At 46.3% G+C, this 20,443-nt stretch overlaps 1 protein-coding gene and 1 long non-coding RNA gene across 2 annotated transcripts in view; one reads left to right on the forward strand and one right to left on the reverse strand.

The window, feature by feature from the left end:
- Window positions 1-2,860: 2,860 nt before the first annotated feature.
- Window positions 2,861-18,205, reverse strand: LOC136792669 (uncharacterized). Its single transcript, XR_010836787.1, has 3 exons — window positions 16,692-18,205; window positions 15,051-15,195; window positions 2,861-2,942 (listed from the first exon to the last, which is right to left on the reverse strand). It is a non-coding gene; the product is annotated as an uncharacterized lncRNA (long non-coding RNA).
- Window positions 18,206-18,421: 216 nt separating this feature from the next.
- Window positions 18,422-20,443, forward strand: part of ZBTB7C (zinc finger and BTB domain containing 7C) — a 379,174-nt gene continuing 377,152 nt past the window's right edge. Inside the window, exon 1 of the mRNA XM_059040959.2 lies at window positions 18,422-18,621. The gene's annotated coding sequence lies outside the window, so the exon portion shown is untranslated. The remainder of the gene's footprint in view (window positions 18,622-20,443) is intronic.

Raw genomic sequence — 20,443 nt, forward strand, 5'->3', positions numbered from 1 at the left:
TTTATTGTAAACTCTTTTAGAATAAACTCGTTTACAAGTGCCCCTTGGGGATCTGCATGAACTTGGCTGGAACCTGATTCTGTGGTCTCCCCATGATGTCTAACTGGTCAACATTGTACCTTCTCTGCTCCCCACAGAAACTCCTCTGACACTGGGCATTCTGTGGTTCTCATGGATGTTTCCTGAAGATCTGGAGGGTTAGGGGATGACTGTCCCGGCACATTGTCCAGCCACACCCATCCCCCTCTCTCACCCCTGTCCCCACCCTCTGCTTCTCTCCCCATGGCTCCCTCGCCTGCACACCCAGGATATTCTGTCCCCTTCAGCAAGGCAGTCATGTTACCCGTGAGCCAACACACCACCTCAATTTCGACCCCAAGGGAAATTCTTACCAAACACAATGTTCTACCTAAAGAAGTCTGGAGAGTACAGTTTTCTCCACCAGCTTTCCTACAAAAGCATCCCATTTGACAGTTTCAGTTCTCAGCGTAGCTCACAGCGGCAGCTGGGCAAAGCACTGCGCATCCAGGCATGGCGGTCAGGAACCTATACTCCAAACTGACGCCTCTCATCCTCATGTCCCCCCACTTTCCAGCCCGCTGCAAGCTTGCTTCTGTCGCTGCCCCTCCCCAGAGCAGTGCTGTCCAACAGAGTATTCTGTGAGGATGCTCATGCTCTATTCTGAGGGGTCCAGTAGGATAGCCACTGGCCATGTGTGGCTACGGAGAACATGCAATGTGGCTCGTGGAACTGAATTCTAAATTTTATTTGTTTGGCTTAATTGCTACATGTGGCTAGTGGCAATTGTCTTGGGCAGTGCAGCTCTAAGTTACTTGTTGACTTTCTAGTGAGCAAATTCAATGCCCACGTTTCTGTCTGAATCTCACTTTCAGTTCCTGCAGCATCCTTGCCCCTCTTCCAGCCACCACATCTTGTCCTGGCCCTTCTCTTTTGTTCCCATAACTTCAAATACCTTCCATACACTTACAACTCACAAATCTGTTTCTTTCAATTAGACTTCTTTCCTGGGCTCCTGACCTAATTTCCAAATGTTCTGTGGATTTCTCCACAACAATCTCAAAGTAAATATGTCCCAAAGTAAACTTATTATTTCTCCCCACATTTCCATACCCCCTTCAAACAAACTGACCTTTCTCTATTTCTGGGCTAAAAATGGGGGGAGCTGTCTTCTTAAAGTCCTCCCTCTCCCTCCATATGTAATCAGTCACTGAAACCTATGGAGTCCACATCAAACCATTTCCTGAAAGCATCCCCTTCTCTCTGTGTCCACTGCTGACACTATCATACATGCAGAACTGGCTCTGTAACTTGTAGGTCCAGTGCAAAATGCAGGGTCCCTGCTGGGGGTGGGGAATCAGTCTCCCTTCCTGTGTTCCTCCACCCAAACTACAGGTGGAAGGGCAAACGCTAAGGGATTGAAACCAAAGAGAAGCTGGGTGCCTGCGCTGGAGGTGGGCAAGGGGTGCCTGCTGAGTCACTCTGCAATGTGCCATGCACTGCCAGCCCAGGGCAGTGGTGGCCACTGTCTTGTCCTGTCCAGAGACGCCGAGGAGCCTGCACTCAACCTTGGCCCTCTCTGAGTTTGACTTGGCCTCCGCTGGGGCTGGAGGGCAATACAGAACCTGACTCCCGTCCCCCACCAATGTAATGGGGTCAAGTGATAGGAGTGGGGGGAGGGGGTAACTGGGTGGAACCTGACGTGCCAGGCGCATGGGGTGGGGAGGCAGCAGGAGGTGGGACTGCACAGGAACAGAGGCTGCAAGCCGTCAGCACATTCTTCACTGGCCACAGACTCTACTCTCAAAACACAAATTCAAAGAAAAAGGGATCAAGAATTTCCAGATGGTACCCTCAGAGCCTTAAACCCCTAATGCAGGGCCCTTCTGAATGAGGGACCCTGGGTGACTGCTCTGGTCGGTTGCCTATGAAGGGCCCCTGCACACGTCCTAAAACTAGACCCACCAGAAGTCAGTTAGGGGTGGTACCTGCCCCCTGATGGCATTTGGAAATGTGTCAGGTACATGAGGTCGTCACAGTGACTGGGGGGTGCTTATGGAATTTAGTGAGCAGGGATGGGAGACACTAAATGTCCTGCTAAGCCTGGAACAGTCCTGAGTCAAACGATTAATATTGTCCCTGCAGAAACCCTGCTCAGGGGCTTCCCTGGTGGCGCAGTGGTTAAGAATCCGCCTGCCGATGCAGGGGACGCAGGTTCGTGCCCCGGTCCGGGAAGATCCCACATGCCGCGGAGCTGCTGGGCCCGTGAGCCATGGCCGCTGAGCCTGCGCGTCCGGAGCCTGTGCTCCGCAACGGGGGAGGCCACGACAGTGAGAGGCCCGCCTAGCACACACACACACACACACACACACACACACACAAAAAGAAACCCTGCTCAGGATGCTGCTATGTCCTATGGTGCATGCTGTTACTTCCATCCAGGATGCCTGCCCCGGGCTCCTTGCCTTATATTATAAACTCCTTAGCTATTCAGCCCCAAGTCTCCTCCAGTCCAGCCCTGGGAAGCAGAGCCTGCTGTGTCTACTTTCCTTAGAGTCCCTATCGAGTTTCGCTGTAGTTGCTGACTCACACGCCATCTCCTTCATGGCTGCAATCACATGGAAAGCTTCAGTCAAGAGGAAAGAGCCCTGTATTGGAAGCCAGCCTGCCTCTGGCTCCATCACTGTCCTTGCCACCCACGAGTTGGGAGGACCTGGTAAGTCATTTCTCCTCCCTGAACATCCAGCTCTATTCTGCCATCATCAGAAAGCCCTCAAGTGCATCTCTGAAAACAACCCTTCAACCGGCACCATAACCTTGATGAATGACACCACCTCCTCACCTTCATTTCCTCTGTCTTTTCTCCTGTCCAGCCTTGAAGTGAAGGTGTAAATCATCTTTCCTTTTTTCCAGGACACGCACACCTGTAGGTGGAGAAGGGAGATGGTAAAGAGATAGGGGCATTTCCTTAATTTCTCTTTCTGATTATATTCCAATAAAGATCTATTTTTTAAAAAAGAGATAGGGGGCTTCCCTGGTGGCGCAGCGGTTGGGAGTCCGCCTGCCGATGCAGGGGACACGGGTTCGTGCCCTGGTCCGGGAAGATCCCACATGCCGCGGAGCAACTAAGCCCGTGAGCCATGGCCGCTGGGCCTGCGCGTCCGGAGCCTGTGCTCCGCGATGGGAGAGGCCACAGCAGTGAGAGGCCCGCATACCGCAAAAAAAAAAAAAAAAAAAAAAAAAAAAAAAGAGATAGGGGCACAGATTAGCATTCCCACCTGTTCCTTTTAAAAAATTGTGGTAAAATATATGTAACATAAATCTTATGATTTTAACCATTTTAAAGTGTACAATTCAGTGGCATTAAGTACATTCACAATGTTGTACAACTATCGCCACTATCCATGTCCAGAACCAAACAATAACTCCTCATTTCTCCCTCCCCAAATTCCCCGGCAACCACCATTCTACTTTCTGTTGGTATGAATTTGTCTACTCTAGGAATCTTACATAAGTGGAATCATACCGTATTTGTTCTTTTGTATCTGATCTGTTTCACTTTGCCTAAAGTCTTCAAGGTTCAATCATGCTGTAGCACAGGTCAGAGTTTCCTTCTACTTAAAGGCTGAATAATATTCCACTGTATGTATAGATCACATTTTGTTTATTCATTCATCCATTGGTGGACATTTGAGTTGCCCATCTGTTCTTTTTTCTTTTTTTTTCAATTTTATTTTGTCTTTGGCTGCGTTTGGTCTTCATTGCTGTGAGTGGGCTTTCTCTAGTGAGCAGGGGCTACTCTTCTTTGCAGTGTGTGGGCTTCTCATTGTGGTGGCTTCTCTTGTTGCGGAGCATGGGCTCTAGATGCGTGGGCTTCAGTAGTTGCGGCACATGGGCTCAATAGCTGTGTCCCATGGGCTCTAGAGTGCAGGCTCAGTAGTTGTGGCACAGGGACTTAGTTGCTCTGCGGCATGTGGGATCTTCCCAGACCAGGGCTCAAACCCCTGTCCCCTTCATCGGCAGGCAGATTCTTAACCACTGCGCCACCAGGGAAGTCCCTGTTCTTTTTACTCAGCATACTCAGCATATCTCATCTCTCATGCCCAGCCTCCATTATCCCATTGGATGTTACTCATAACACACAAATTCAAAGACAAAGTTACTAAGAGTGTCAAGACAGCTACAGCAGAACACTGAACCAAGGGTGGGCCCTTCTGAGTGTGGTGTCTTGTGTGACTGCACACGTCCATTGCCCATGATGCCAGTTCTGGGGATGATCCAGTAAATGACCTGGGCTAAAGGAAAAGAGGCAGAGAAAAGCAGAAGGAAAACAGCGGCCAAGGGTTTATGCAGAGTGGCTCTCTTGAAGAGCCCCAAATAGAAACAGCGAAAAGCAGGAAGATCAGCAAAATGAAATGACAGCCAACAGTTTGCAGTAAAAATGGAGGAAGGAGTACTTCCAAAATTATTTGGAAGTACTCAAAATCTATGGCTTCCTAGGGCCATTCAGCGTGGTCAAGCCCCGCACAAGTCAGTAAACCCTGAGTCTATCAGGGCTTTGTTCCTGAGCCCAGGAATGTTCTGGAAGAAGCCTCAGCATCCTGAAGAGGGGGTGGGGTACATTGAGTATTTTCTGTTTAAAAATGTGTATGTAGGTTTTCTTTCTAACATATATAATTATATATATATATATATATATATATATATATATATATATGTTTTAAGTTCTGATGGCTGGAGGGTTAAGCTTTAAATTTTAAGAAAATCTGCTTGTGTAGCATACCACATAATTGAGATGCTATTGTAGCTTTGACAACCTATGGCAAATGTTTAAAGCTCTAGGTAATTGCAGAAAAAAAAACTTGGAGGGCATGGGCTGTGTTTTCTATTTCTTTTGCATAATGGGTGATACTTAGTTAAGACACATATTAGGTTGTTGGTAAATTCTTTTTGAAGAGCTGTGTATGGTTTGGGGAAGAATTTGAAGTGAACGTGGTGAGTGGTCCTGCTAATTTTACCTACATTTAAGTTGGTTTTATTTAGAGAAGAGCTAACACCCATTCTTCTCAAACTCTTTCAAAAAATTGCAGAGGAAGGAACACCCCCAAACTCATTCTATGAGGCCACCATCAACCTGATACCCAAACCAGACAAAGATACTACAAAAAAAGAAAATCACAGACCAATATCACTGATGAATATAGATGCAAAAATCCTCAACAAAATAATAGCAAACAGAATCCAACAACACATTAAAAGGATCATACACCATGATCAAGTGGGATTTATCCCAGGGATGCAAGGATTCTTCAATATACACAAATCAATCAATGTGATACACCATATTAAAAAACTGAAGAATAAAAACCATATGATAATCTCAATAGATGCAGAAAAATCTTTTGACAAAATTCAACACTGATTTATGATAAAAGCCCTCCAGAAAGTGGGCATAGAGGGAACCTACCTCAACATAATAAAGGCCATATACGACAAACCCACAGCAAACATCATTCTCAATGGTGAAAAGCTGAAAGCATTTCCTCTAACATCAGGAACAAGACAAGGATGTCCACTCTCATCGCTATTATTCAGCATAGTTTTGGAAGTCCTAGCCTCGGCAATCAGAGAAGAAAAAGAAATAAAAGGAATCCAAATTGGAAAAGAAGAAGTAAAGCTGTCACTGTTAGCAGATGACATGATACTATACATAGAGAATCCTAAAGATGCCACCAGAAAACTACTAGAGCTAATCAATGAATTTGGTAAAGTAGCAGGATACAAAATTAATGCACAGAAATCTCTTGCATTCCTACACACTAATGATGAAAAATCTGAAAGAGAAATTAAGGAAACACTCCCATTTACCATTGCAACAAAAAGAATAAAATACCTAGGAATAAACCTACCTAGGGAGACAAAAGACCTGTATGCAGAAAACTATAAGACACTGATGAAAGAAATTAAAGATGACACCAACAGATGGAGAGATATACCATGTTCTTGGATTGGAAGAATCAATATTGTGAAAATGGCTATACTACCCAAAGCAATCTACAGATTGAATGCAATCCCTATCAAATTAACAATGGCATTTTTAATGGAACTAGAACAAAATATCTTAAAATTTGTATGGAGACACCAAAGACCCCAAATAGCCAAAGCAGTCTTGAGGCAAAAAAAACAGAGCTGGAAGAATCAGACTCCTTGACTTCAGACCATACTACAAAGCTACAGTAATCAAGACATATGGTACTGGCACAAAAACAGAAACATAGATCAATGGAACAAGATAGAAAGCTCTGAGGTAAACCCATGCACCTATGGTCAACTAATCTATGACAAAGGAGGCAAGGATATACAATGGAGAAAAGACAGCCTCTTCAATAAGTTGTGCTGGGAAAACTGGACAGCTACTCATGAAAGAATGAAATTAGAGCACTCCCTAACACCATACACAAAAATAAACTCAAAATGAATTAGAGACCTAAATGTAAGACCAGACACTATAAAACTCTTAGAGGATAGCATAGGAAGAACACTCTTTGACATAAATCACAGCAAGATCTTTTTTGATCCACCTCCTAGAGTAATGGAAATAAACACAAAAGTAAACAAAAGGGACCTAATGAAACGTAAAAGCTTTTGCACAGCAAAGGAAACCATAAACAAGAAGAAAAGACAACCCTCAGAATGGGAGAAAATATTTGCAAATGAATCAATGGACAAAGGATTAATCTCCAAAATATATAAACAGCTCATGCAGCTTGATATTAAAAAAACAAACAATCCAATCCAAAAATGGGCAGAAGACCTAAATAGACATTTCTCCAAAGAAGACATACAGATGGCCAAGAAGCACATGAAAAGCTGCTCAACATCACTAATTATTAGAGAAATGCCAATCAAAACTACAATGAGCTATCACCTCACACCAGTTAGAATGGGCTTCATCAGAAAATCTACAAACAACAAATGCTGGAGAGGGTGTGGAGAAAAGGGAACCCTCTTGCTTTGTTGGTGGGAATGTAAACTGATACAGCCACTATGGAGAACAGTACGGAGGTTCCTTAAAAAACTAAAAATAGGGCTTCCCTGGTGGCGCAGGGGTTGAGAGTCTGCCTGCCGATGCAGGGGACGCGGGTTCGTGCCCCGGTCCAGGAAGATCCCACATGCCGTGGAGCGGCTGGGCCCGTGAGCCGTGGCCGCTGAGCCTGCGCATCCGGAGCCTGCGCTCTGCAACGGGAGAGGCCACAACAGTGAGAGGCCCGCGTACCCCCCCCCCCAAAAAAAACAACAAAAAAACCTAAAAATAGAATTACCATATGATCCAGCAATCCCACTACTGGGCATACACCCAGAGAAAAAAACAATTCAAAAAGACACATGCACCCCAATGTTCATTGCAGCACTATTTACAATAGCCGGGTCATGGAAGGAACCTAAATGCCCATCGACAGATGAATGGATAAAGAAGATATGGTACATGTATACAATGGAATATTACTCAGCCATAAAAAGGAACGAAATTGGGTCATTTGTTGAGACGTGGATGGATCTAGAGACTGTCATACTGAGTGAAGGAAGTCAGTAATAGAAAAACAAATATCATATATTAACGCATATATGTGAAACCTAGAAAAATGGTACCAATGAACCAGTTTTCAGGGCAGAAGTTGAGACACAGATGTAGAGAACAAACGTATGGACATCAAGGGGGGAAAACTGCGGTGGGGTGGGGATGGTGGTGTGCTGAATTGGGTGATTGGGATTGACATGTATACACTGATGTGTATAAAATTGATGACTAATAAGAACCTGCAGTAGAAAAAAACAAACTAACAAAAACAACTAATACTAAACTTTCTTTGGGCTATTTGTATGGAAATATGTTAACATAAATGTTTCAGACATTACATGAAATTTCTAAAAATCTTATATGTCTGGTGTAATGTTATGTCATAATTCTAGTTATTACTTTAAAATGTATATCTCAGAAATAACTAAATTTCCTTGTCAATTGCATTATTATGAACTTTCATCAAATCTTTAACCATGGCCATTTTTAAGTCTTTTGTCATTTAAGGACCGTTCTAGGTGTACTCTGATGCTTTTGCAAAAATGTTCCTATAAAAGGGTTTCATCTTCATGGGATTCATGGAAAAGACTCTGACAAGTACAGGTTTCTGGTAACTGACTATACTGCTGAATTGAATGAATAAGCATTTTCAGAACTCTAATGGAAAACTGATGAATTCATGAGTGCTAACAAAAGATCAAGATGACAAAAAAATTAATTACATGGGACTGAGTGAACTGATGAGGATGATTATAATTTTTGTGACTTTCGGTTTGAATAAAAGAAAAACCCACAAGGACTCAGAGGCAAAAAATATACAAATCAATTATCACTGCAAAGTAAAGGAGCTGTTACAGTGGAAAATAAAAATTGGAAATGTAGTTTTTTTAATTTTTGGCTTTTCCTCTTTTTAAATATAAATATGTAAGACTATAAATTATCCTTGGGAATTCCCTGGCAGTCCAGTTATTAGGACTTGGCGCTTTCACTGCCAAGCTCCCGGCTTTGATCCCTGGTCAGAGAACTAACAACCCGTAAGCCACAGCGTGGCAAAACAAACAAAAAACGTATCCTTGAAGAACTATTTTCACTGCATTTCATATGTTTTCATTACCATTCAATTCTGAGTAGTTTTAAGTTTCCATTGAGATTTCTTCTTTGACCTATGAGTTATTTGGAAGTGTGTTAATCATTTCCAAATAGCAGTATTTAGTGTACATTTTTGATTGTCTTCTAACCTAATTGCATTGTGATCAAAGAATCTTGCCTGTATGATAGTTATTGTTTGAAATTTGCTCTGTGACTAGGATATAATCAATGTTTGTAAATGTTACATGTGTGCTTGTGGTAGTTAGTCTCCAAGGTGGCCCCCAATTATTCTCATCTCAAGGTGTTTATTCTTTTGGGTAGTCCCCCCCCCCACATTGAATAATAGGGCTGTTATGTACAACCAATATGACATTGCAGAAATGACAATATGGGACTTCTGAGGCTACATCGTGAAACACAGTGCAGTGTCCATCTTTTGGCCTGAGGTTGCTCACACTGAGGGAAGCCAGCTGCAATGTCATGAAGACACTCAAGCAGCCCTGTGAAAAGTCCTACATGGGAAGGAACTGAGGCTCCCTTCCAACCACTAGCACCAGTTTACTTGTTATGTGGGTGAACCTGTTCGAAAGCAGATCCTCCAGCTCCAGTCAAGAAGACTGTAGCCACTGACAACATCTCTCTGAATCTCATGAGACATATTGAGGCAAAACCACCCAGCCAAGCTGCTCCTGAACTCCTGACCCACAGACACTTAGAGATTTAAAAAATGCTTATTTTTGTTTTACACTGTTGAGTTTGTGCAGCAGTGGATAACTAAGACAGTTTTGAAGAAGATTTTGTACTCTCTATTGTAGAAAGGAGAATTAGGTACAGTCAAGCTTCTGTTCGTTCAATTTTATTGTTTATATCTTCAATATATTTAGTGAATTTTTATCTGCTTGACTTGTCAGCAATTTAAGAAAATGTGTTGAAATCTCCCATTGTAATGGTGGATTTGTGGATTTTATATTGTAGCCCTATCAAATTTTCTTTATATACCTTAAGGCTACTTTGTTAGGTGCATGCATGGTACGATTAAAGAGGAAAAATAAAACTATAAATAAATAAATAAATAAATAAAGTTGCTTTTGTCTACATGACTACTGTTCTTGCACCTACGAAATTAATACTAATTCCTTCATATGGGCAAATATACATTTTGTGTTCAAATTTCTCCTATTGTCTCATGTCCTCTCATTTTTATGATTTTTCTTGTTTATTGAGACGTAACTTACAGATGGTAAAATGCACAAATTCCAAGTGTACACCTTGACAGATTTTTACATGGATGTACATTGGCATAGCTAAAGTATATCCCAAAGTGGTAGCATCAAATTTACACTTCTGCCAGCAATGTGTGAGAGTTCAAGTTGCTTTGCATTCTCGCTAACACTTAGTATTATCAGTACTTTTAATTTTAGTCTTTATGATTGGGAGGGGCAAAGGGTAGGTGTATCTCTGATGCATAACGATGTTGAGAGCAGCTTTCTGTATGTCTATTCTTGTTCATTATTTTAAAATAATGTTATTTAAAAAAATTGGCTTGTCAATCTTCATATCGATAATAGGAGTCCTTTATATGTTCTAGATATTATTCAGAATATATACATATCTTCTCCCATTCTGGCTGGCTCTTTCACTCTATTTTTAATCTTGTCTTGATTAAAAGATATTCTTAGCTTTAATGAAGTCTAATTTATCAATCTGTCCTTCTTTTGGTTAGTGCTTTTTTGTATCCTATTTAAAAAAATTTGTCTCTCTGTAATGAAAATATCTTCTGTATTTTTACGTAGAATTAATGTTTGTGTATGATGTGAGGTATTTTGTGTATAATGTGAGGTAGGTAGGGGTCAAGGTTAATTTTTACATATGGATATCCACTTGGCCTAGCATTATCTTTTCACCACTGAGTCGTAGTAACGCCTCCATCATAAAGCAAGTTAAGGCATGTGTAGAACTGTTTCTTGGCTCTCTATTTGACTCATCTGCTTATCTGTAGTGTTACCTATAACATACTGTTTAGTTACTATAATATTATATTAATTATTGCTCTCTAGTACCCCAAACTGTAGGTAATCACTGATCTGCTTCCTTTCAATATAGTTTGCTTTTTCTAGAATTGTATGTAAAGGGAATTATACAGTATGCACCCCTTTGTTTCCTGCCTCTTTCACTCAGCAGAAAGCTTTTGAGATTTATCACTTTTATTGCATGTTTCAGTAGTATGTTCCTTTTAATTGCAGAGTAGTATTTCATTGCATTTATTGTGCACTTTATTTCTATAATTATTACATTGTAATATAAAATGAAATAATTATACAACCCACCATAATGCAGAATCAGTGGGAAGCCTGACCTTGTTTTCCTGCAGCTAGTTGGTCCCATCTGGGGGTGATGGGAGACAGTGACACCCTAAGTGTGTTGCTTATGTCCAGTCTCCTCTGTAAGATGCAGCTTGATTGTCACTTGCCACTCACTGATAGGGTTTTGATATGAGTCTGCAAGCAACTAACTTATTATGGTCTCTGTGCAGTCAAACCTCTCTGCTAATGATAATCTGTATTTGCAGCCGCTCTCCAGTGCTAGCATCACTGCCTCAGCCCCACCTCAGATCATCAGGCATTAGATTCTCATAAGGAGCCTGCAAACAAGATCCCTCGCATGTGCAGTTAACAGTAGGGTTCCTGCTCCTATGAGAATCTAATGCCGCCACTGATCTGACAGGAGCGGAGCTCAGGAGGTAACGAGATGGGGAGTGGTTGTAAATACAGATGAAGCTTCGCTCACTCTACCGCCGCTCACCCCCTGCTGTGTGGCCCGGTTCCTAGCAGGCCACAGACCGGTACTGATCCGTGGCCTGGGGGTTGGGGACCCCTGGCGTAAAGGAACTGCAGAGGCAAGAAAAACTGTAGTGTTTCAATACAAATAGGTTCTGAGGAACCATGGTGTTCTGAGTAACAGTGGCGTTGCTACCCTTTCTCAAGGTGGGAGACATGAAATTAACTAAGAATGGTGCATTTAGCAATAGTGAACAAGAAAGGGAATGAAAAGGTGGTTTTGTGACTTGAACAGGAAGAGGTGGTATCTGGACACTATGAAGAATCTTCCTATGCGTCAATGAGACAATAAATAAATATCTCTTCTCTATCCATTATTATATACCTTCATCATTAAATCACTATATGTCACATGGGCCATGGATTTTGTAATGCATTTAAAAAATCAAATTGTTTATGTAGACAAGCACTGCACAACAAATATTTGCCTGGTGCCCTACACGTACTGACTAAAAGCAGTCCTCTCCTTCCACACAGCCTCTGAGTAGGGTGAGGCCTTTTGGTTTAATCACATCCTCAGAGTAACTGGCACAGCTCTGACCTGGTGCTTGGCTAACCAAGGGAAATCCCAATGGGGACCTTGGCTCAGTGATAGGTCACTTCTGAATTCTCATGGGGTTTGGGGGGATGGAGCAACGTTTTATATATATATATATATATATATATATATATATATATATATATACACACATACATACATGTATACATATACATAAAACATTGACTGCTCAGGGAGAGAATGGTTGAAGAAAAGGAAGTAATACTATGGCATTTTGCAAAATTTGAGGTAACTAGCACATTGTTTCTCTGATCCTCATAGATTTAGACTGAATCATCTCTCAGAATTGTCCTTAGAATCTCTGAGTGTGTGTGTGTGTGTGTGTGTGTGTGTGTGTGGTGAGGGAGTGTGCATTTGTGCACACTTGTATTGGCAATTACTCACAGAACAGTGGGAATAACACACAGGCACACCTGCGGCTGTGACTGCTGGGGAGATCCCAAAGGAGGCTGGACTAACCCGGGGACCTCATGTGCCCTGATTTGCTTGGTTGTTCTGTCATACCTGGGGTGCTGATGGCCATCATCAGACAGTCCTGCTGGTGATCACCCACCTACCCCAGAGCCTTACTTCAGGTGTCTTGACTGACTGAGGCTTGGGGAAATAAATGTATGTGTGGAGGAGGACAGGGAAGGGATCCTAGGAAAAACTCCTTCCCTGAGGTTAGGGGCTGGGTCTCCTCAGGAGAGGCTCATCAAAGGGTCATCCTACCAAGTCCTGAAAGCTGGGGAGCCAGGTTAGAAATGGGCTGCACCGTCAAGGGACTCACTTTGGAGGGTTGAACCCCTGGTTGCTTATGGAGGAAGTCACATGTCATGCACAACTTCAAGTTGTCCAAACTCACATTTTACTTCCCTTGAACTTCCTCAACATTTTATTAAATTGTTACCCAGCAGAGCCTTTGTAGCCCCTGGTGTGGCAAACAGAAAAACTAGTGGGTCTGAGGAGCGTGGCTTGCCTACACCAGCTTCTTCCTGGGGGGTGCTGGGGGATATAGCAGCCTCCTGAGAGAGATGGTAACTGGAGTTTTGGGTCAGGAGCTAAAGGGCAAGGTGGACTGTGGCCACACTGGGTGCAGAAGGAGGTACGCTGGACACGGAGGAAGAACTTCCAGAGGAACTGAAAGCAGGACCTCCATATCCTCAATAGTTTCTAGAGGAAGCTGGCCCCTGGAAGGAAGTGGTGGTTTTTGCACTCCCTTGCAAATGTGGATTACACATTTTAAAAAATCAAGGATTAACTGGTTATCTCTCGTGGGTGATTACAGATGGGTTTAATTTTTTTCTGTGTTTTCTTTGGCTCTGTTAAAGAAAACATTATTCTGACACTTGTTAAAATGGTAAGGAAGATTTTATTCAAGACTATAGCAGAAAGAGTATTGCAACAGGGAAGAGAGATGAGGCTCAGCAAGGAAAAGTGGGGATTTATAGCCAAGGAAGGGTGGGAGTCGGTGGATGGAAAATTACTAAGAAGAGACATCAAGGGTAGGTAGTAAACTGACCTAGCAGGATTCTTGCCAAAGGCAGGCCTTGGTCAGATATCAAGGGTGGGGGGTGAGGAATTTGATCAGATATCAAGGGGGATCAGATTTGAAGGGTGGCGGGGAGGGGAGTGGGGGGTGGGGGGGCGGGATTCTCACTAAGTTTATTTAGCAGAATTCTTGCTACAACTGGATTAGGCAGGCCCTAAGGGCGAGGACTCATCAAAAAGAGGTCTGAGAGGAGCCCGTCTAAAGTTTGGTGAGGGAGAGAACGTTTGTAACCTCATATGGGTCGTAAATGTACAGCCACTTAAATAAGAGACGAAAACTGAGAAAATTTTTTTTTTTTTTTTTTTCTTTTGTGGTACGTGGGCCTCTCACTGTTGTGGCCTCTCCCTTTGCGGAGCACAGGCTCCGGACGCACAGGCTCAGCCGCCATGGCTCACAGGCCTAGCCGCCTCGCGGCATGTGGGATCTTCCCGGACCGGGGCACGAACCCGTGTCCCCGGCATCGGCAGGTGGACTCTCAACCACTGAGCCGCCAGGGAAGCCCGAGAAAATTTCTTTTTTTAATTAAAAAACAACACCCTCGGGCTTCCCTGGTGGCGCAGTGGTTGGGATTCCGCCTGCCATGCAGGGGACACGGGTTCGTGCCCCGGTCTGGGAAGATCCCACATGCCGTGGACCGGCTGGGCCCGTGAGCCGTGGCAGCTGAGCCTGCTTGTCCGGAGCCTGTGCCCCACAACGGGAGAGAGGCCACAATAGTGAGAGGCCCACACACCGCAAAAAAAAAAAAAAAAAAAAAAAAAACAACACCCTCCCAAGAGATATGAGAACTGAATGCAATGTGTAATCCTGGACTGGAATCTGATCAGAATTAATTTAGTTTTCTTTTTTTTTTTTTTGCCATTATTGAGAAAACTGGCAAAATCGAAATATGGTTTAGATTAGAAAATAGCATTGATGGAAATTTCCTGATTTTGATTATTACATAAGAGAATATCCTTGTTGTTAGAAAACACTCATTGAAGAATTTATCAGTAAAGGAGCATCATGTCTTCAGCTTACTCTCCAACAGTTTAGGAAAAAATACTATGTATATATAGAGAGGCAGCAGGATAAAGCAAACATGGGAAATGTTTGCATCTGGAGAATATGGGTGAAGGTATATGGTAATTCTTTTTATTTCTTTGTATTTTTTAATATATACATAAATATATTTTCTAAGTGAAATATAAAAAAGGGTATATGGTAATTCTTTATATTATGTTTATAACTTTTCTGAAAATCTGAAATTATTTTAAAATAAAAATTTAAAAAGAGAGAGAGCGTGTGTGTAAATCTAAACTTAAAGGACTGAATCAAATGCCACCCTTTCCAGGAAGTTCCTCTCAACTGAGATTGCACCTTGCCCAACCTGCCTTGCGGTAACACAGACCATTGTTTTCTTGAAATTCTCTTTAGCCTCTTTTCCTTAAAGGCTCTTACCTCTTTTCTCTTCTAGAGGCAGCACTGCAGGATGCACCGCTGATGGATTCCCGAACTCACAAACTTGGGTCCCAAAGGTACCTCTGCCACTTCCCAGCTTCGGGACCTTGGTCATTACCATTGCTATTGATTTCAGACTTCTCATCTATAAATGATATAACAAGATGCATCACACACAGTTGTCCTGAGGAACATATAACAATGCATGCCATGATTCTTATTCTAGAAACAGCTCTGTAAATGTTAATTCTCCCCTTTTCTTTTCTCTTGAATCAGCCTCTCACCACCCTTGGGGCATAGATAAATATTTGAACCCCATTCTCAGATAATTTCTGAAAAATGTATTCCAATAACTAATATTGACAATTTACAATGCACAGTGCTTGATCCACAGTAGCCCCTTAATGAATGCTTTTCACAAGGTAATACTTGCCCACACCTTTTCTCATCTGGTCATCCCAGCATCCCTAAGGTGTAGAAAAGTCCCCATTCTTATCTCCTTTTGATAGATTTGGAAATGGAGGCACTGAGGAGCTGAATAACATGCTTTTCTAGGTTACTTGGCTGTTAAAGAGGAAAGTCTGGCACGAGCCAATAAATCCTATTATTTACGGCAAAGTTTACAGTTGCACTTCCATATAAACAAGTAAATTGCAAGTGAGTCTTACAAAGTGCACTGGATTTCTCTCTGTATGTATTACCCTGCTTACTCCACCATTCTAAAATAATCTTTGCATTCATTTGGTTTATCAATCTTTAATGAGCACCTATTAGGTGCCAAGTGTGTGTTAGGCACTGAGGATACCAAGATGGGTAAGGAGCTCAAAGTCTTGTTGGAAAAAAGACAACTGAATAAAAATCGTGAACACGGTGTAATAGCTGCTCTCTTTAAAAATATTCCATAACATCACTAATGCAGACCATTCTCATCCTGATTGCTCTTAAATTTATAAAACTTTTGCCTGTGGTTATTAGGTTCAGAAGACCTGTGGCTCACTGCCTAGAACATGGAACCTTCCTCCACAGCTCATGACATGGAAAGCCATTCAGTGATCCCCAGCTATGGAACACCTGCCCTGAGCCAGCTGTACCCAGAGAAGGGAGGACAACCTTTCCTATTTAGAGGCATTTCTAATTTAGTACCCACATCCCTCTTTTCTTAAACAAAACACCCTTTTCATGGCCATGGCTGCCCTCACTCCCTGCACTGCATTCCTTTCATCTGCAGGTGTCTTGCAGGGCTCACATCCCCCAGGTACTCCCAGCTTCTGGCTTAGAAGCTTGACCACATCAGATGGGTCAGTAGTCCTCCAAATGGCTGAAGACCCTTTAATGAAAGGAAGTGAGGCAGACAACCTAATTTAGCAGGGAGACAGACAACCTAATTTGGGAGGGCAAAGGCTCCCAGGGCTGCTTGAAGCAAGGATGTTATTTTGCTTTAGCTACTTGGAAGTCTGACAACCTGAATCTGAAAATCTTAGTTTCCACAACAGACTTCCCTAGACTTCTTCAAACTGCCTTTGAACAGTTCGGATAAGCTGGTTGTTCAAACTGTCAAATACATGCTGTTTTCTTATTAGGAAAAGCCAGGCCTCTCTGTCCAGTGAAACATGATGTACACAACCGTACGTTTCAGCTCACCCTTTTATGTTTGTGCCTAGATTTCCACCGTCACATCCTATTCCAGAGCCTTTTCCCTTGTTTTCATTACACCCACGTGGTGCCATGCAATGTGCATTTATTACACGAACGAATGAAACGATGAAAATTTCTAGTGAGCAACACTGGTACGAAGCGCCAAGCATAAGGTCCACAAATTTATTTTCGTGAATCCTGTAAAGGATGTCATCGAGTATTTTCAATAGTCAGAGACGCTACGCAGACAGCAGCAGTCCCACTGTCCGTTCATTAGTCGATGGCCAGAATGGAAACAGTAGGGAGAGATTCGCTTTCTCGCCTGTCCTGGGAGCCTCGTACGGCTCAGGTAAGCGCAGTCCCTTGTAAGACTTTGAGGACCGAAAACTTCGCCGCCTTTGAAGAAAGAGTCCCGGAGAGGATCCGCTGATATCGGAGGGTACAAGTCGCAGAGGTCGGGCAAGCCACGGCGGGCAAGGGTTTCTATGTCTGCAGGGAGTGCGGAAGGCGGGAGTTGTAAAAAGGTTGAGCGTCCTGCTGGTGGCCGGAACATCTGCCCGGGAGTCGCCTAGCCAGCGACAGTTCACGCCTTCGCTCCTGGACCGAGACCCTCTCCTCTTCCCTCGGATGGGCCATTTGCGCTGTCCATCACCGCTCGGCGCTTGCTGCGCTTCCCACCGAGACTCTCCAGCGGGTACAGTATCCGCGGAGGCGGGGCTTGGAGGGACCTGGAGGAGTCAAGTCCTTCTAGTGCCCGCCCTTTGGCTGCGTAGCTGGGTGATTGGATGCTTCTGAAGGCCGCCTTCCATGCAGTCCAGGCGAGTGACGGGTGGCCCGAGGCCGGTCCCTGGCGCGCGCTGTGCAGCTTGCGGGGTACCCTGGCCGGCGAGCGGTTGGGGGCCCGGCGCCCGAGCGGCCTCCAGGGCGGGGAGGCCCGCAGGGATTTGGGAGCCCTGGAGTGCTGCGCGCCTGTGGTTTCTCGTGTCGGAGAGGTGTCTTTCTGAGCTCTCTGGAATTCCGAGAGCATTTGGGAAACTTCTCGCCCCCACTCCTTGCTCCCTACTTTCGGTTGGAAAAGCAGTTGCTGAGTTTTATTTCCTCCCCCAATCGGACTCTGTAAAAATAGCCGTGCGCCGGGGCGACCGAGCCAAGCTCTGCCGCCCCGGTGTCCTGGGCCGGGTGTGGACCTAAAAATACCCGCTGGTCTGGAGCCTGTGCTCCGGGTGCCGGCGGGTCCGGCCGGGCCGCAGAGGGCGTCTGGAGACCGGAGAAACGGCGGCCGCCTGGCCCCTCGCCTCGGCCGGGGCTGTCCCTTTAAATCCTGGAGGAGGCAAAGAGAAAAAAGAAAGAAAAAAGACGCGGAGCCCCGAGCGGAGGGTGGCTCTGCCCGGCCCCCCACTCCGCTCCCGCGCCTCGGCCTGACTGCCGCCCGCCGCCTCCGCGGGTCCTGGGCAACCCCAGCAGCGCCGCCCCCAGCCACAGTTACTGTCAAAATAGAAATTAATTGGAGCCGAGGAGGAGGTTGAGACGCAGCAAGTGCATGTGTGGCAGGGCGGGGAGGGGGTGCAGGGGAGGGGGCGGGCGCGCGCGAGAGGCTACCTCAGACATCCGGGCCCTCTAGCCCAGTGCGCACCCCGAGCCTCTGGCGCGGGCAGCGCGGGCGCCGGGCGCGGGGCGCAGGGCTGACAGCCGCGGCGCGGGAGGCGGGGCACGAGGAGGGCGGAGGCGCGGAGCGGGGAGGGAGGAGCTGCCGCGCGCCCGCCACTGCCGCTCGGCTCCACACAGCCGGCGCAGCCCAGCCACGAGACTCTGACAGCCGAGCGGCCCGCGCAGCTCCGCACAGGGACTGACTGACCGCGGCGGCAGCGAAGGCGGACGCGAGGACAGCGGCCCGGAGCCAAGTGCAGGAGGCGCGCGGGTCCGGCGGCGCGCAGAGGTGAGTGGCTTCGCGTGCCGGGCTGGGGCATCGACTGCGACGGTCGCGGTCTCTACCGCATCTCGGCTGCTGAGGCGGGTCGGGGGTCGCGGGGCTCCCGGAGGGTGGCTCCGCATCGCAGGCGCCGGGGAGCGATCTCCCGGGCTGTTGCTAGGAGGCCGGCGGTCCGCGCACCCTGGGGCGCAGGCTGGGGCTGGGGCGTCCCCGGCGCGGCGGGCAGGAGGCGGGGGGCTGTGGTGGCTATTCAGGGGCTCCGTGCGGCAGCCATGCAACGGGAGGAGGCGGGAGGAGGGAGGGAGGAGGGGAGAGCCAGCGAAGAGCGAGCCAGCGAGCGGGCGCCGCGCCTCCTGGCTGGCACCGCGGCCCGGAGCGAAGTGGCGCGCGGGGCTGGAAGGGAACTTCTACGGGCGCATGCGGCCCCGGGCTCGGCGGCGCCTTTGGGCCCGGGCGGGCCGGGTCTGTCGGCAGCCACAGGTGGTTTCTGCCAAAACTTTTACCGCACTTCTGCCGGGAAGGCGCGGGAACATTTTGGAGAGTGGAGGTTTCTTGAGACTTTGGCACCCGCACTGAGGTCTTATCTTGAAGATTAGGAAAGAGACAGGAAAGTCTGGGACGCGGCATCTCGCGATGCACCTCAAGGGCTTCGTAGCGGTCCCTGCTCGAGGTGGTGTCTTTGCAGGATCCTGAGACCCATGCTGCTGTCCAGTTGGGAAGTTGCGGGAAATGGGAGCACTCAACGGTTCCTCTGTGCCTCGGGAAAGTTAAGCGAAGGCCGGCCCGGTACCTGTCACCCGCAAGGGTCAGCACAAAGTCTCTTCCTAGCCACGCGCATGGGAACCGGGCGCGCCTTCGCTCATGGTGTGCGCATCTCCTGCTCCTTTGAAAGCGAATCGTCTCCGGCCACTGTGTTGCTTTGTTATTAGGGCTGCTTCTTTGATTTCATTAGGAAGAAGGCCAGGAGGAGCCAAAGAAAAGAGAAGCGGCAACAACTCCCGTTTCCTTTGAATCCAGCCGCGGGGGCTGGTACCCAAGCCGAGGTGTGGAGGGTCCAGGACCGAGGGGAGACAGGAGTCTGTGGCTTGTGCTGCCTGCCCAGGGAGCCTCGCTGGACCATTCTCCAGGCGAGGGCTGGGGTTTCTGGGGCCTCCGGGACGGAAAGAGCGAAGACGGTGGGAAGGGAAGACCCTCACAAGAGGAAGATGTGAGGGTCAGATGCCTTGGTCCGCTCTGGGAGAGAGGCTCTGAGAAATCCAGTGGTTTGGCCCTGTTCCTCATTGGCCAGGTTGACAAATCCAGGGCAGCGGAGGTTAGCACCACCCGGGTAGCTCCATCCTGGGCTGAAAGAAATCATTATTCCCAGAGTGAGTCTGATACCCAGGTGTTGCAAGTCGGTACAGAACTGCAAGGGAGTTGGAAACACTCAGTCCTTCATTCTGGCTGGTTCTGTTCCCACTCCTTATTCCCCCAGCCCCAGCATGTACCTGAGCAGGAAGCATGTCCTTTGCTTTAAAGGAAGTCACAGAATTTTGAAGCTGAAAGAGACCCTAGACATATTAAAGAGTGCTCATTTTACAGAGGAACAGATTCAGGCCCAAGGAAGGAGAGTGACCTGCCACAGTGGTTAGAGGCCCAGGGAGACTAGAAATGACATCAGCCTCCCAGACCGGGGTGGAGAGAGTTCCCTCAACAAGGCCTTGTAGGGCCTGAGATCAGAAATGCCACTCCCACACCCCAAGCCCATCATGGGCTCATTATCTGGTACTTTCTACATCCATGCCTGCCAGCTAATTTCCTGTCCTCTGCCCTTGGCTTAAAAAAATCA

This window comes from Kogia breviceps, chromosome 15 (genome assembly GCF_026419965.1).
Source record: "Kogia breviceps isolate mKogBre1 chromosome 15, mKogBre1 haplotype 1, whole genome shotgun sequence".
NCBI lineage: Eukaryota > Metazoa > Chordata > Mammalia > Artiodactyla > Physeteridae > Kogia > Kogia breviceps.